Genomic DNA, 17,372 nt, shown 5'->3' with positions numbered 1-17,372 from the left:
TAGGGCTAGGCAGCCAAGCAGAGTCTCCTATTTACAACGTGATTCAGAATCCATGGATAGGAATTTGAAAGTCATCTTACCCCAAACCAGTTGTCTTCTTCTGTCTATGCATTTGAATAGCAGACAACTGAACTGGCTCCGAGGCAAACCACCTGGGGTTGAATTCGGGCTCTATCCTTCAAAAAGCTTTTGGCCTTTCTGTGTCTCAGCTTCCTCATCTGTAAAATGGGAATAAGAGCAGTTGCTAACTTAATGGATTGTTGTGAGAATTATGTGTCAAGTACGTAAAGAGTGCCTGGCACAAACAAGTAAGAACTTGTCTTAGTTTGCCAAGATGCTATGACAAATACCACACAGTGAGTTGGCTTAAAGACCAGGAATTTATTAGCTCATGGTTTTGGAGTCTAGTAGTCAAAATCAAGATCTCAACAGTGCTTTCTCCTGGAGTCTATAGTGGTCCCTGCTGGCTACCACAATTCTTGGGGTTCCTTGGCTTGCATCTCTGTCTCCCATCATGTGGTGAACCATCTCCTTGCTCTCCTCTTGCAGCTTTCTCTGAATGACTGCATCCAAATTTCCTCTGCTTGTAAGGCCTCCAGTCATATGGACTAAGTCCCACATTAATTCAGGTTGGCCTTATCTAAATAGGTTCTTCAAAGATCCTAGGCACAGTTGAGTCCACATCTTAATTAATAGTAACATCTTCACAGGTCCTATTTACAAATGGGTTCACATCCACAGGAACACAGATTAAGACTTGAGCATACCCTTTTGGGAGACGTGATTCAATTCCAACAACAGCACTGTACGAGAAGTTTCTCTTATTACTGGCAAATTTTTATTATCAGCTCAGATCTTTGCTTTTTCCTTCCCTTTCCTTCCCCATTTCTTACCCCTGGCCGGTGCCTGGGAAGTGACTTAGAGACATAGATGGCTGAGGAGCCAAAGATAATTTGAACGACTGATGCTCCTTAAATGATCCAGTAGTATCTAACTTTTCTGCTCCCTTGTGTTCCATCACCAAGACAAGGAAAAGGCTGCCCATGGCCCTTCCCCTCACCTTTAGACTTTAGTCTCATGTTGTGTGTTGCATTCTTTGACTTCTGTTTTATCATTGTTGTTTTGTTTTAATTTTCTTTAAGACTTCTCTGAAATTCAGACCCATTTCATTCATTTAAAAATGTTTGAGTTGGTCTGAATCTTGATCAGGCATACTCTACCCAGAGGATGCCATGTTTAAGCAAACAATGAAATAAATGCTTAGCCTTGTGCAATTGGGGCTAAATTTATCATCATCCATGTATTGGATCTGTAAGTATAATTAACAATATCCATGTAAAATATCTTCAAAGTACTCTGTTTTGTTTTTGTTTTTTAATTTCCCTCTCCTTACAAACCACTCTTGAGTATAAACTATGCATCAGAAACTATTCCATATGTATAGATCTGAGGTAGCATTATTCTATTTCCAAGGTTTTATTTCATAGTACAGAATATTAATCTGTTAATTTATTAATCAGTGGAGGCAGAAGATAAGATGATGTAGATTTAAAAAAAAAATGTCCCTCTATGCATTTCCTATTACACCATATTGGGTATGATTTTCTTCTTTAGGATTTTAAGCAGTATAAATTGTAATGTGTAGATTTTAGAAAAAAATTGCAATTATATAGGATAACTTGAATATCAATGCCTAAAGTTGTCTCCATAAGTCAATGACAGTCTAGAATAACTAAAAAAGCTAAATCGGGATTTCTTCTAAATAAAGGACTTGGGTTTGGCAACTTCATTAACGTTTAACCCAAAAGCTTCTTTTCCCACTTTGGCCTGCCTGGACTTCCCCTAGTTGGTTCTTCAAAATGGAGAGGGAACATCTCAGTTGAGGCAAACTCAAGGAGTGGAGACTTTGTCCATAAAAAGATCAAACTTGTTTTAAGAAAACAAGGTAAATATTTTTCCCATTCAGAAAGGTACAACTTGTCTGTGCTTTTTTTTCTACTATAGTCTTGGCGTTGTTTTGAAGGGGTTTTATTTTCTTGTTCGTTTTTTCTTTTCGATTAGTGGCAGATTATGCCACATGTCAAAATTTTGACAGACAATTCTCACACAAAAAAAAACAAGCAACTGTAATTACTAATCATTCCATCCAACGGAGAAGGTGTTTACATTTTTGTTTTTATTTTAAGTATTTTTGACCATTTTAATTAGCTTCTTCATGCCATCTCAGTGAGCTAAAATCTCAGCACTACAGAAGGGTTTATAACTACCTGTTAAGCAAGAGCCAAACCCCAGGCAACTGTTTTGAATTTGTCATGGATGTTTGGTCCAAGAAGCAACTGTTGTCTGGAGTGGAGGGTGCAGGCTAGGGGAGGGAGAAGTGGGGAGAATTTGAGTAGATAAAAAAGTTGAAAAATCAAGGTGTGTGTGTTTGGGGTGGGGGGTGGGGATTGTGTATTTATAATTCCATTCGCTTGTCTCATTTCCCTCCATGGGGAATCAGCTGCCCGCTGAGGAACTTAAATGAATATGCTCAAACATTGGTTTGGCAAGTTTCAAGAGCAAAGTTGTCTAGTAATATAATGCATGTGTCAGCCCTTGCTCAGGAATGAGAGTTGGTCTTGTGTTTCTCATTTTTAGATGAAGAAATCATAGCTCAAAAACATCCTGTTCATTATCCATTCAGTAACCACTGGGTACCTGCACACTCCCTGAGCTTCCCTGGGCACAACTCAAGAAACTAGCAGCTAAGTGGGGAGATAACCTAGTGAAATAATAGTTCCCCTTAATTGGTTCCTTCATGGTTTTAAAAACATTATTTGAACATGTTCTATGATAAATACAAAATGAGTGAGTGTTTCTTCTCTCAGAGAGATTACAATCTAGTAGATTACAATCCCTCCCTCCCTCCCTCCCTCCTTCTCTATCCCTATCTCTATCTCTATCTCTATCTCTATCTCTATCTCTAATCTCTCTTAATAAGACGTCTTTGTCTTTCACTTCTTGATTTTTCCATATCCATCAGCCAAGTTCTGGTTCCTCTAGCCCTTCCACACTGCCAGAAGCCCATAGAACTGCTCTTTCAGCCATGCATAGGATAATGAGTTACTGTTCTTGTGCTAAACATTCGCACTGCCCATTCCCCGGTCTTGAGTGGAAGATCAATCCAGACTCCCTGGGGAACATTACCAAAGGACAACTTCCATCGCAAATTCCCCCTGAATATGAGTTCAACTGAGGCCCTTCTGTTGCTGAGGAATTTTTTTGCTCACCTCGCACTGACCATCCATTAAGTCTTCTGCAGCATCCTTTCCAAACTTCTCTCACTCTCCAGAGGTGCTGAGCCTAGCTCTTGCCTCCTGCTTTTAGGAAGTTTGGCATCCTTTGTCTTCCCTGCAACATTTTGTCATTCCTTCCATCCTGCTCCTCACTCACTGCTTATTCTTCAGTCTTTTGAATTATGGCATCAAACACTACCACTTGATTAATCATGATACTAATAGCTTCCATTTTTGAGATATATTATTAGGAGATAAAAGATATTTCCAAAGATGAAACCATTTTTCTAGTTCACAGAACAACTGTTTGGAGAACAGTGGGCACCTAGAAAAGCAAAAGGAAGGAAGACTGTGAATTCTTTTCAAGAGGAATCTGATGGCAAATTTTAAAGATGCTGGTATATTGGATGTATTCATTACATTTAGGCATCTGGCAAGCACTGATTTCTCAGTTACTGTTCTAGTTTGCTAATGCTGCTGGGATGCAAAACACAAGAAATGGACTGGCTTTTATAAAGGGGGGTTATTTGGTTACACAGTTACAGTCTTAAGGCCATAAAGTGTCCAGGGTAACACATCAGCAATCGGGTACCTTCACTGGAGGATGGCCAATGGTGTCTGGAAAACTTCTGTTAGCTGGGAAGGCACGTGGCTGGCGTCTGTTCTGGTTTCAAACTGGCTTTCTCCCAGGACGTTCCTCTCTAGGCCGCAGCTCCTTTTCAAAATGTCACTCTCAGTTGCTCTTGGGGCATTTGTCCTCTCTTAGCTTCTCCGAAGCAAGAGTCTGCTTTCAATGGCTGTCTTCAAACTGCCTCTGTGCTTTTTTCAAAGTGTCCCTCTTGGCTATAGCAAGCCCACTTCTTCTGTCTGAGCTTATATAGTATCAGTGAACTAATCAAGGACCACACAGAGTGGGCAGGGCCACTCCTCCATGGAAATTATCTAATCAGAGTTATCACCTACAGTTGGGTGGGTCACATCTCCATGGAAACCCTCAAAGAATTACAATCTTATCACAATAATACATCTGCCCATGCAAGATTGCATCAACGATAATGGCATTTTGGGGGACACAATACATTCAAACTTGCACAGTTACTTATCTCTTATTTGCCTACCCTTCTACTGTATGATCTCTATCTTCAACTTCCTAAAAAATAACTGGGAAAATCTTGTTAGTGTTAATTTTTATGTAATTTTTAAAATCAATTTTTAAATTATACAAGTTATAAATGTATCACTTAAAAAATTAACATTGCAGGTAAGTTAAAGTGCCTTAGTTCCCTCTCCCATTTACCCCACATTTAACCACTGCTGTCTGTTTGGAACGTCTTCTGCCAAGACATTTTCTATGCATTCATATAAATATTTGTAGTCACTGTCAGTTTGCAATCATGCACATGTACAGTTTCCCCCTCGTGTGTGCTCGTACACACAAACAGAACATGAGACTGAAACCATGGTGTATGCTCAGTTTCTGAGGGAACTGTGTAAACTCCTGTTCTGGTTTCACATGAAATAGCAATCAGAAAACAACATCTTATTCATGAGAATATAAAAAATAAAACTGCATTGCTGCTTTCAAATGTGTCTGAGATGCCTCAGTTTATCTGATTTTTGCTCATTTGTTTTCCAAATACAGAAAAATGTGGGTTTACATCCAACGGGTTTGCCTCTGAGTAGATTTCCCGGTTCAAATGTCAGAGCTCCATGAGCCATTTAATCATGCGATTTTCCTGATTTCCCTTTTTACTGACCCAACGTCCTGGTGGAAAAGTTATTTTACTCTAAGACAATAAAATTTAAAAAGGAAATCCAATTTCTCTCTTCCCTATTTTCACCACAACTTTTCCTATCGCATAACCAAAAGGCTGAACTCAGTCCCTTGCTTCTGTCTATCCTTTAATTTTTCCTCTCTCCCTCTTCCTTTCTCCGTCAACCATCCTGAAAGAGCAGTCTACACTGCCTAACTCTATCTCCCATGCCCGCCTTCCTCACTGCCCTCCTTCCCTGTTAACACCTGCCTCCCACCTCCAGCCTTCCATTGAAATTGACCTTGCTACTGTCAGCTTTGGCACCCTAGTTGACACTAGCCTGAAGGGCTCTGTAAGGGTGGAGGAGGCAGGAGATAATCTCAAAAGTCATTGCACTACCAAGTCTTTACTCTGCATTAAAAATGACAGATTGCTTCTTTCCTTTCTCAGACTCCCCCTCACTTTCTTTCAGGGATGCCACTCAGCCACGGGGTGGGTCCGCCATGGTTCGCTACGGTCCCCCACTTACTATTACCCATGAGTCAACCTTGGCCCTCACCCATTTTCCCTCAACTGCTCTCCCTGGGTGGTCCCATCTATTCCTATTTAGATTGGGGTGAGGGGGGAGGGTAAACCTTCTCCTCATGTTAATGTCATCCCCATACACTTTGTCTCTGCCCCCAAACATTGCAAACCTTCTTTCCCCTGCCTCTTAGATCTAATCAGTCACCCCATTCGCTTTTTTAAAAAAAAAATGAAATCGCAGATCCAGTTGTTCCATTCAGTTCCCTCTGTGTTTACCCATTGCCTCTGCCTTAGTTTAGATTCCTATTGCTTGGGTTGTACAATTCCTGATGGTTAGAGCTCCCTTCTAACCTCTAATCCTTAGCATACTGTTGGAACACATGGCCTGTCCCTTGGGGGGAGATGGGGGGTGGTAGCTGAATGAATATCCCCCAAAATACCACACATTCTTAAAAGACGTATTTCCAAATTCATGTCACTGCCTGCTGAAAGTCTTCCCTGTTGCCCACAAAATGAAATTGCAATGATTCCCTAGATTATCTCCTGCCTCCTCCACCCTTACAGAGCCTTTCACATCCCCATCACCCTGAACTGCTCACTGTTCACTAATATTTCATGACTTCTCATAATTACAGCTTTTTAAGGTTGTTTCCCTGCCTACAATTCCTTACTTCTTTCTCTTTTAGGCAACCCCTGGCAACGTCCCTCAAAATCCCACTCCTCTGGATGGAGGTGTCCTCCCCACTTCTGTTAGAGCATTTATCTCAGAGTACCCCCTGGTCTTTGAGGCCCCTGAAGGGCTATTGCTTATTCTTGTGACCCAAACTAAACATTTCACAAAGTGATCCATGGAGGCCTTGCATCAGAATCACCTACGAGGCTTGTTAAATGTAGATTCTCAGGCCTATCCCAAAACTGCTGAATCTGCTCATTTGGGGTGTAGAACCCAGTGGCATGCATACTTAAGAATAACCTAGATGATGCATATGAACGTTTGAGAACACAGCAAGAGCACCTAATAAATATTTGATGAATTAAGTCATGATGAAGTACCGAGATCAATAAAAAACCTGCTCTATTTCCTTCATTCCTCAAGGGTGTAGTTTGGCTGGGGACAGGCCCAGAGAATTTGGCTCAGCCTTGGATCAAAGTGACCTAATGGGAAATAGCCTCGCGTTATTCTCTAATCAAGTCATGCAAAGTACCTATTGTCCTGTCCAAATGCCAAGTAAAGTCTACGATCCTTCAAAGCCCTGAAGATAGTTGGCTTTGATAAGAAGGACTAACAAATTCTTGCTCAAGTGAGAACTGGAATTGTTGGCATACTCTACATTTTTCAACTCACTTAACACCAAAGCCTAAGTGTTTCACAAGCCCCCTCTGAAGAGTCTCACTGTTTCATTTGCTGTGTTTCTTACATCATTGGCAACTCTAGAGTCTGGGAGTGGCCTCCCTGTTGACCCTCAGGGACTGTGAGTGGACCTTAAGGGTTTTCAAGCTTTAAGTGAGGCTAATGGGCCATCCTGAAGATAGGCGAGCCTTGTTTAGTCAAGGAGGACTCTAAAGTGTCTTTTCAAGTTTCCTTAGTTGATTTGGGGCTCTATCAACACTTTCATGAAGACCATGTTATCATCTTAAGGGCCTCAGGAGGACACTCAAAATCTCCTCAACAAATATTTGTTGAGTTTATTATTTAACAAAGAAATAAATCTTTCCAAAAGTACATATGACCAAAGTATAGAAACACACACATATACTGCAATGGAGTGAAATATAAGCATATGTTCCTGAGAGATGGAAAAGAAAATAAAGGCATCAGAAGTGATCTGAAATTGGTGGTCTCTTCACCAATGTTTTGATTTGAAGATGAGGCAAGATATAGACTGGCAGTTAAGGCACCTCCTGGACAGTTCACAGGATGCCACAGCCGGGCAGAGCTGTGGAGGTCATCAAGTTTATTTTAGTAGATATTATTTATTCTTTACTATTTTCACTGTTTCTTTATTACACAAGTAACAATATATTTATTGTCAAAACCAGAAAAAACATGTCCCAAAGATGAAACAACCAATGTTACATTGGAGTATATATTATTTAGACATTTTCCCATGTATATTGTGCCTGTTTGAATGTATTATGTCCTCCTAAATACCATTATCTTTGATGCAATCTTGTGTGGGCAGATCTATGAGTGTTGATTAGATTGTAATTCTTTGAGTGAGTGTTTCCATGGAGATGTGACCCATCCAACTGTGGGTGATGACTTTGGTTGGATAATTTCCATTGGTCCGCCCACTCAGGGTGGGTCTGAATTAAATTACTGGAGCACTATATAAGATCAGACAGAAGGAGCGAGCTGCTACAGCCAAGAGAGATACTTGGAAGAAAGCACAGGAGCTGCAGATGAGAGGCATTTTGAAGACGGCCATTGAAAGCAGACTCTTGCTCCAGAGAAGCTAAAAGAGGACAAACACCCCAAGAGCAACTAAGAATGACATTTTGAAGAGGAGCTGAGGCCTAGAGAGGAACGTCCTGGGAGAAAGCCATTTTGAAACCAGAATTTGGAGCAGATGCCAGCCACGTACCTTCCCAGCTAACAGAGGTTTTCCTGGACACCATTGGCCATTGTCCAGTGAAGGTACCCGATTGCTGATGTGTTACCTTGGACACTTTATGGCCTTAAGACTGTAACTGTGTAACCAAATAAACCCCCTTTATAAAAGCCAATCCATTTCTGGTGTTTTGCATTCCGGCAGCATTAGCAGACTAGAACATATATGTTATGTGGTTTACTATAGTGGACTAGCTTTCTGTTGCTGCTCTAATAAATTACCACAAACTTAGTGGCTTAGAACAGCACAAGGGTTTCACTGGGCTAAAATCAAAGTGTCAGCATGGATGGGTTCCTTCTAGAGAGTCTAGGGCAGAATCTATTTCTTTGCCCTTTTTTGGCTTCTGAAGGCCACCTGCACTTCTTGGCTTGTGGCCCCTTCCTCCATCTTCAAAGCCAGCCACATCACAGCTCTCTGACCATCCTTCCATTGTCACATTTTCCTCTGACCACAGCAGGGAAAGCTCCTCTCCCATGTTAAGGATGCTTGTGATTTTAGTGGGCACATATGGACATTCCAGGATCATCTCCCCTTCACAAGGTCCTTAACGTAACTACATCGGCAAAGTCCCTTTTGCCATGCAAGGTAACAAATTCACAGATGCCAGGGATGAGGATGTGGACATCGTCAGGGGGCCATGACCCTGCCTATCACATACTGAGATGAAACAACTACTGTTCAGGGAGTTTAGCGACTCATCCATTATCACAAGCTGCTAAACTTTGGATCTATTAGCTAAATTCTTTCAGATTGCAAGGTCCAAAGATACAATCACAGTTTCAACTCATGGAAATTTATGATAAAAGGGATATAAGGAAGAACCACAAAGAGTTTGAATGGACACAGAACCTTCCCCAAACTGGCTTCATTCTCTATGACGCCAGTATCTCATTGACCTCTCAACAGCAGGCATCCCTGGCACTTATTTCTACTCCCACTCTTTACACTTCTCAGACCCCTTAAATTCTCTCTAGGGTCCCTCTTTTACTACTCAGCTTCCTGGCTTCACTGCCCTGAGGTCCCACCCCCTGGCTCCTCTCCATGAGCCTCTGGGTGCCTGGGCCCCCTAGCACTTGCACTGAATGTCTTACATTCCAACACCCTAAGAGAAAAGAGCTGGTATAGTCCATTGGTCACTACAGGGCAATGACACCCCATTTGGTAGAGGCCTCCCACTGGGTTATCTCCCTGACTACCAGCCAGTTTATGTATGACAGTCTTCAAAAACAGCTGTGTTTCCCGCTTCCATCAACCATGACAATCTGTATGTAAGAAATCACATAGGGTCACTTCCCTCAGAAAAGGGTCTTGGCCAACAGTCCAAATCCTAGGCCAGAATTTCTTTCCATCACAGCCCTGCATATGCTGAAGTTAAACATATCTGGGAGCCACAATCAGAATTGTGTAGCTGAGCTAGAGTGTGAGCAGGGGCTGGGTAAGCAGAAAAGAACAGTGTCCAGAACTAATACTGAATATGGACATTTTGAAAGGAAGAACTTCGGCTTAGGTAATTGCTTTTAGTTACGTTAAGGATCTAATTGCTGGTCTTTAAGACCGCACGGACTTATGAAATTTCCAAAATTATATCATTTCTATCAGGAACCAGGACCTTGAGTTACTCCCGCAAACCACACAGGGCCTTGCAAAATAAGGGTTTGGAAAGGGGTCTCTGATGTTTCTAAATTTTGCACCCGTTTCTTTCTCCAGCTACGTTTGTTCTGAAGGGGAAGGAACGGTCTCATTAACTTGGAAAGAATGAAAGTCTAAACAAGTTTCAGAAGGAGAAAAGCTCCCTTGGGCATGCTGAGCCCTGCCACCACTACCCCCTTCCTCATGGAAGAATGCACAAGTTTCATCTGATATATCCCACAAAAATGTGTGCTTTGGTCACAGCTCAGAAGTGCCAATGCAAATTTCAAACACAGCCGCCTCCCAGTTGAGAGTACATTCTGGGCTGTTTTTAGTCTGGGCTTAGGTAACTGGGGACAAAATCTGATTTCAAATTTCCATTGATTACATGAGAGGAAATAGATAACGGTCCAGCACAAATTCTCTTCCTTAACGGTACTATGCCAGCAGAGAATTGGGATGTTGCCATAATACATGGGAGCAGGGCTTTTTCTACATGATATGCTATTTTCTTCTCCCCACGTTGTGTTTTTACAGAGTGTTCTGATCTTGTTTGCCTCTTCAACTTCCTACACCCATTATAATTACTCCAAATCAATCATTTTTACTTTGAAATACACAACTTTCTTCATACAGTCAATCAAATTGTACTTTTTGAGCGCTTGGCACTGTGTTAGGAGCTGGGGATAAACTAGTGAGTAAAATCATACACAGTGTAGTGTATGCTTGTACCACATAAAAATAATATAAAAATGCAACTTATAATGGCTTAAACAATAAAGATATTTGTTGCCTTACGAATCAAGAAGCCTTGGGTAGTGTGGTCCCAGAGTTGGTTAATTCAGTGGCTCAATAAAAGTTTTCAGGTTGGTTCCCTTGTTATTGCAAAGTGGTTGCAACAGCTTTTAGGCAGTGCAGTCTCAACTACATCCAACTGCAACAACAGTTAAAAAGCCAATAGGGGATTTGCCCTTATGAAGCTTGTTACTGTAAAGGAGAGGCTAAACCTGCATAGAATTGTGCCTAAGAGTCTCTCCCTGAGTACCTCTTTGTTGCTCAGATGTGGCCCTCTCTCTCTAGCTAAGCCACCTCAGCAGCTGAACTCACTGCCTTCCCCACCCTGCATGGGACCTGACTCCCAGGGGTGTAAATCTCCCTGGCAATGGAGGATATGACTCCTGGGGATGAATCTGGACCCAGCATTGTGGGATTGAGAACATCTTAACCAAAAGGGGGATGCGAAATGAAACAAAACAAAGTTTCACTGGCTGAGAGATTTCAAATGGAGTTGAGAGGTCACTCTGGTGGACATTCTTATGCACTATATAGATAACACTTTTTAGGTTTTAATGTACTGGAATAGCTAGAAGTAAATACCTGAAACTACCAAACTCCAACTCAGTAGCCTTGACTCTTGAAGATGACTGTATAACGATGTAGCTTACAAGGGGTGACAGTGGGATTGTGAAAACCTTGTGGATCACACTCCCTTTATCCAGTGTATGGATGGATAAGTAGAAAAATGGGGACAAAAACTAAATGAAAAATAGAGTGGGATGGGGAGATGATTTGGGTGTTCTTTTTTACTTTTAATTTTTATTCTTATTCTGATTCTTTCTGATGCAAGGGAAATGTTCAAAAATAGAGTGGGGTGATGAATGCATAACTATATGATGGTACTGTGAACAGTTGATTGTACACTGTGGATGATTGTATGGTATGTGAATATATCTCAATAAAACTGAATTTAATTAAAAAAAAAAAAAGCCAATAGGAAGACACTCCCCTCTTTGAGTCCCTATGCCTCTTTTTGAGAGATGATCCCTTTCCTAGAAAGGATCCCTCCCCCACCCACACACACACACACACTGGCTTCTCAGCAGATATGTCCCCAAGTTTTGGGAGGCTGAATCACATTCCAAAGCCAACCAACAAAAAGGCAAATGAAATGGTCATAAATGACTTAAATGAGTCAAACTTTGCCTCCTGAGGTTAGGAAAGAGTTCAGTCTCCTCTGTGTGCCCTGCACACATGCAAAATCCAGCCTGTTAGGAGAAATAAAGGATGGCTATTGGATAAGAAACCAGAAGCATGTGCCTCAGTGTGGGACTCCTAACTGACCCAGGAAGGAGACAGAGAAACACTCTGTTTTCATTTCCTTGGCATCTCAAGCATGCACCATGCATGGGTCGGCTTAAACAATGGGAATTTATTGGCTCACTTTTCTGAGGCTAGGAGAAAGTCCAAATCAAGACACTGTCAAAGCAATACTTCCTGAAGACTAGAGTTCTGGTGCTGGCTGCTGGTGATCCTTGGTCCTGGGATCCTCTGTCACATGGCAATGCACATGGCGGCCTCTCCTGCCCTCTCCCTTCCCTTCCAGGCTTTCTTGACCTTCAGCTTTTGGCTGCTCCCTCTGTCTCTCTATCTGTCTGAATTTCATTCTGCTTATAAAGGACTTCGGTAAAAGGTTTAAAACCCATCCTGATTGAGTTGGTATACACCTTAACTGAAGTAATCACATCAAAAGGTCCTACTTACAATGGGTTTACACCAACAGGAATGGACTTAGTTTAAGCACGTGTTTTTCTGGGGGTACATAGCTCCCAACCACCACACACTCCCTCCCTTATACCTTAGTCAGAAAGCCAAGACGCCAGTATCAGATTTGCTACTTAGTAGTTGCAAGATACTGGATTAGTTACTTAGCCTCTTGGAATCTCAGTTTCTGCCTATGTAAAAAGGGGAAATCATATCTATCTCTTTGGGTTATTGTAAGGATCAAATATATTGATCTTTGTATAATCCCTGGTGCCTAGGGCCTGGCACATAGGAATTGCCCAGTAAATGCTATTCCCATCCCACAGCTCTCAGGCAGTGTACAGCCTTAATTGCTAGGTAACTAAAAAGTTGATCAGCTAATATTCTGAGTGATACGCACTATGATATAGGGATATACAAGAGACTTCCTGAAGGAGATGGTAATATCACAATTACTAAGAGCCACTGAAATCCCCAACAATGCTTTTGCTGAATCCAGTGGGTGCTTTCCATTTCTCTCTTACTTTATCTTCCTGCAGCCTTGCTACTCTTGGCATCTCCTTCTCTTGAAAATCCATTTTGCCTTGTGCTCCCTGCCAAATTTGAATTTTTTTAAACATCCCTGGTTTACCTCCTACCTCTCTGGCAACTTGTTTTCATGCTCTTTTACAGGGTCCTTTTTTTTCCCTTCCCCAGAACTCTGTCCTCCCCGTCTGTTTCATTCTCACCTATAAACCCCTGAGATGAAAGCTCATCCACTCTTTTATCTTCAATTCCCATCTACATGTTCATGGCAAATAGACAGTCAATAAATCTTTCTTTAATTAATATCTGATGCAATCACTTATTCGATAAATATTTAGTGAACACCTACTATATGCCTGGTACTGTTCAGCATGTTTGAGATACAGCAATGAACAAAACGGACCAATCCATGCCCTCATGAAGCTTACATTCTAGTGAAGACACAGGCAGGCAGTATTGTGTAGGTGTCATAAAATTGTCATAAAGTGATCTGGGAATAGTAGCAAATCAAAAGCAGGTTCAGCACAGTTTCAATGCTCGACACAATTTATTTGCTTGCTTAATCACAAGCTGCCAACACAACCAGTATTCAATAACAAGGTCAAGGGCACACACCACATTTAAAGGTGGAGGATATCAGGGTCTCTAATGTCCATTGGCCTGAAGGCCAACACAAGGCAGGCAGGTATGTTAAATGAGAGGTTGGGGGAGCTGACATGACACAAAGTCAGTGGAGGAACCTAAAGACATTGGTGCGAGGCGCTAGTCATTGTGCGGTGAGGACGGCAGCAAGCCTCACAGCACAGCACAGGCCTTAGAGCCTGGAGCCAGGGCTACCAGGTGTCAGTTTGCTTCCTCTTGATATTCTCCAGAGTTGCACCTGTACTGGGTTTTTTTTTTTGCCTTAGATGTTTGGTCTCTGATGTCCTTATCAAGGGAATGCCTGTCTGGCAGGTTTGAATCCAGTGCATAATCATACCCTTGCACAAGCAATACAAGTTTGTTTGTTTTTTTTTTCAATTTGTTTACATTCTAATTGTGGTCAACATATTTACAATGTTTTTGGGATTCAAGACCATTAATATCATTTCAATGTACAACAGACAGTGTGAATAAAGAAGCAAAACCATTTTGTATGTTAGGTGGAGTAAGTGCTATGGAAAATTAAATGCTGGGTAAGATAGGGTAGGCATGAGGCAGGGGAAACCTCTGTTTTTTTTATAAGGTACTCAGGGAATGCTTCCTTGGTGATGTAACATTTAGTCAGAGACCTCAAAGAAGCGAGTGAGCAAACCATGAGGCTTGGCAGAAAGAACAAGCACAAATGCCCCGATGTGGGATGGTGCTTGGCATCTTCAGGGAATGGCAAGGAGGCCAGTGTGGCTGAGATGGAGTGAGAAAGAGGGAAAAAGGAAAGGAGCGAGATCAGAGAGGCAAAGGAGCAGGTCAAGGAGGGCCTTGGGGACCAGTATTAGGGCTTTTACCTACCGTGAGTGAAATGAGGAGCCGTTGCGGGATCTGAGGGGAGGAGTGGCAGGATCTGACTTACACTCTTACAAGATCACTCTGCCTGCTGGGTTGAGAAAGAACAGACCATAGGAGAGCCAAGCAGAGGCAGGGCTTTCTGTTGGGAGGTTGTTGCAGTAATCACGGCAAGAGATAATGGCGGCTGGAGCCAAGGTGGCAGCAGTGGAATAGTGAGAAACTGAGGAATTTTGCTCATCATTTCAGGTGAGAGCAACAGGATTTTCTGCTGGATGTGGCGAGTGAAGGAGAGAAATCAAAGTTGAGCCCAAAGGTTTTGACCTCAGCAAATGGAAGCAGGAGTTGTTTTCAGAGATCCGGAAGACTGTGAGGGAGTTGGTGAGATGAGAATATAGAATTAGACTTGATGCAGGTTAAGTTCTACCTGGTTTTTGGACATCCACGAGGTTGCGAACCAGGTTGGGTGCATGAAGGTGGAGCTCAAGGGAGGGGTTTAGGGTGCAGGGAGAACTTTGGGGTTCCCAGCATATAGATATTTAAAGCAGCAACACTGGATGAGATCACCAAGAAAGGGAGTGTCCCAAGAAAAGAGAAGCAAACTGAGGACTGAGAATTGGGCATGCCAACGGGCAGAAGTTGGGGAAAGCAGGGGAACCAACAAGAGGACCAAGAAGGAGTGGCCAGAGAGATAGGAGAACAACTACACATGTATGGTATCCTGGAAAACAAATGAAGAAAGAGTGGGAAGAGGTGAAAAATGTCTCAGCTGCTGATAGGGAAAGTAAGATGGGGGCTGAGAACTGACTGGTGAATCTAATGATGCGGAGGCCGTCCTGACCTTGACAAAGCAGTTCAGTTGTGGTTTCAAGAGAATGGAAGAGAGAAGTTGGAGGACAACACCTTCAAGGAGCTTTGCGGTAAAAGAGAGCAGAAGGACAGAGTGGCAGTGGCAGTCAAAGTTTCCGCACATCCTCTTCTGAACCTTCTGTTTTCTCTGTGAAATAGGATGCAGGCCATCAACAAAGACTGAAGTCAGGGGAACAGGTGATGGAAGCTTAAGAAAAAAGAACAGGGTGTGTGGCAAAGTCATCTCAGAGGGTAGGGGAGTGAATGGACCATGGAAACATAGGAGTAGTGCTGGTCAATGAATTTCAAATGAACATTGACCAGCATGTGTTGGCTCCAAAATCTATTTTTGAACCCTAACAGCTCTCCTGAATTCCAAACTTATATATTCACCTGCCTACCAATATGTATCCCCTAGCTTTCCCATAGGTACTACAAACACATTTTCAAAATTAAACTCACTGTCTCTCTGCCCCCTTCCCTTCACAAGCCTGCTCCTCCTATACTCCCTATTTCAAGGAACCTCACCTCATGCTTCCTGTTTCCAAAGCAGAGGGCTGGAAGTCATTCCTGAGCCCTCCCTCCATAATATTCCTGTTATGGGTTGGATTGTGCCACATACACACCAAAAAAAAAAAAAAAAAAAAAAGATATGTTGAAGTCCCATCCCCCAGGACCTCAGAATTTGACCTTATTAGAAAATAGGGTTGTTATAGGAAGAATTAGTAAAGTTAAGATGAGATCATAATGGAGTAGGGTGTCCTTATGAAAAGAGAAGAAACAGAGACTAAGACACGTGGGAAGTCATGTGAAGATGGAGGCAGGGATTGGAGTGACACATTTACAAGCCATGGAGTGCCAAGATTGCCAAAAATGCCAGAAGTTAGAAGAGGCAAGGAAGGAATCTCCCTTCTAGACTTTAGACAGAGCCTGACCCTGCCAACAACTTGAGTTCGGACTTCTAGCCTCCAGAACTATGAGATAGTAAATTTCTCTTGTGTTAAGCCATCCAGTTCCTGGTTACAGCAGCCCTAGGAAATGGAGCCATTTAGTGACCATATTCTGTCACTTCTACCTCCTTAATGTCTTTTAGTTTTTCCTCATTAGTTGAGACCCTATTGGTTTTTAAATGCATTCATTAGGTAAGCCGTCACACTGCTATGGCTTAGACGATCTCCCCTGTTAAACATTTAAGTTTTTTTAGTTCAGCTTAACAAACATTGGGGACATTTTATAGGCAGCACACTGGGATACAAAGGGGAATATGGGCAACTTCCAGGAAGGTGGTGGAGTGGGTGAGGTGGAACAGGCTTCTCCTCTGCGAAAGAAACTAGAGAGGGGCTGGAGGATGTCTGGGACATGGTTCCAGGGCGTAACTGGCCATAGAGGGATCTCTACAGCACATGGTGGGGACACAAAGAAAAATGCAGGAAGAAGGTGCCTTGAGGGATGGGATGAGTATATTTGATTGGGACCACTTCCCAGGGTATATACATACAATGGAATACTACGCAGCAGTTAAGAAGGAACAAGGTCCTGAAACATATGGCAACATGGATGAACCTTGAAGATATAATGCTGAGTGAAATAAGTCAGACACAAAAGGAGAGATATTGTATCTTACCACTACTATGCATTCCCTGAACAATGTAAAATCACTGTCTTACAATATAGAATATTGGGGACCTAGTGATAGAGTCTAGAGAAGGGCAAATGATAATCTAATATGTTCATATCTATTAATGATGGTGAATTCAAAGGTATGGAAATGGATGGGGTGATGATTGTTTGTTAATGGGATTCTAAGTATCAGAGCTGTATCGAAGGCAATAGGATTGAAAGGGGCTGTTTAAAGGCATATATCACACAGATGAGAGGTACAAATATAGAAAGGTGCTTGCATGATAAACTTCTAAGATATAATGCTGGTACAGAGAGTTGACAACAGAATGGTGTATGGGAAAAATCTACATATTGCATAATAGGGACTATAATTAATAGGAATACCTTACTAGGCCCACACAAATCCTAGGGATAAATAATTAAGGGCTGAAAATAGCTATGGGGTATTTTGGGTCATAAGAATTGTTTAAAATGGGGAGTGATGAGGATTGTACAATTAAGTGAGGATAATGTGAGATACAGATGGATTATCTTGGAGAGAACGTATGCTATGTGAA

This window comes from Choloepus didactylus, chromosome 7, assembly GCF_015220235.1.
Source record: "Choloepus didactylus isolate mChoDid1 chromosome 7, mChoDid1.pri, whole genome shotgun sequence".
NCBI lineage: Eukaryota > Metazoa > Chordata > Mammalia > Pilosa > Megalonychidae > Choloepus > Choloepus didactylus.
This window is presented reverse-complemented; position numbering follows the sequence as displayed.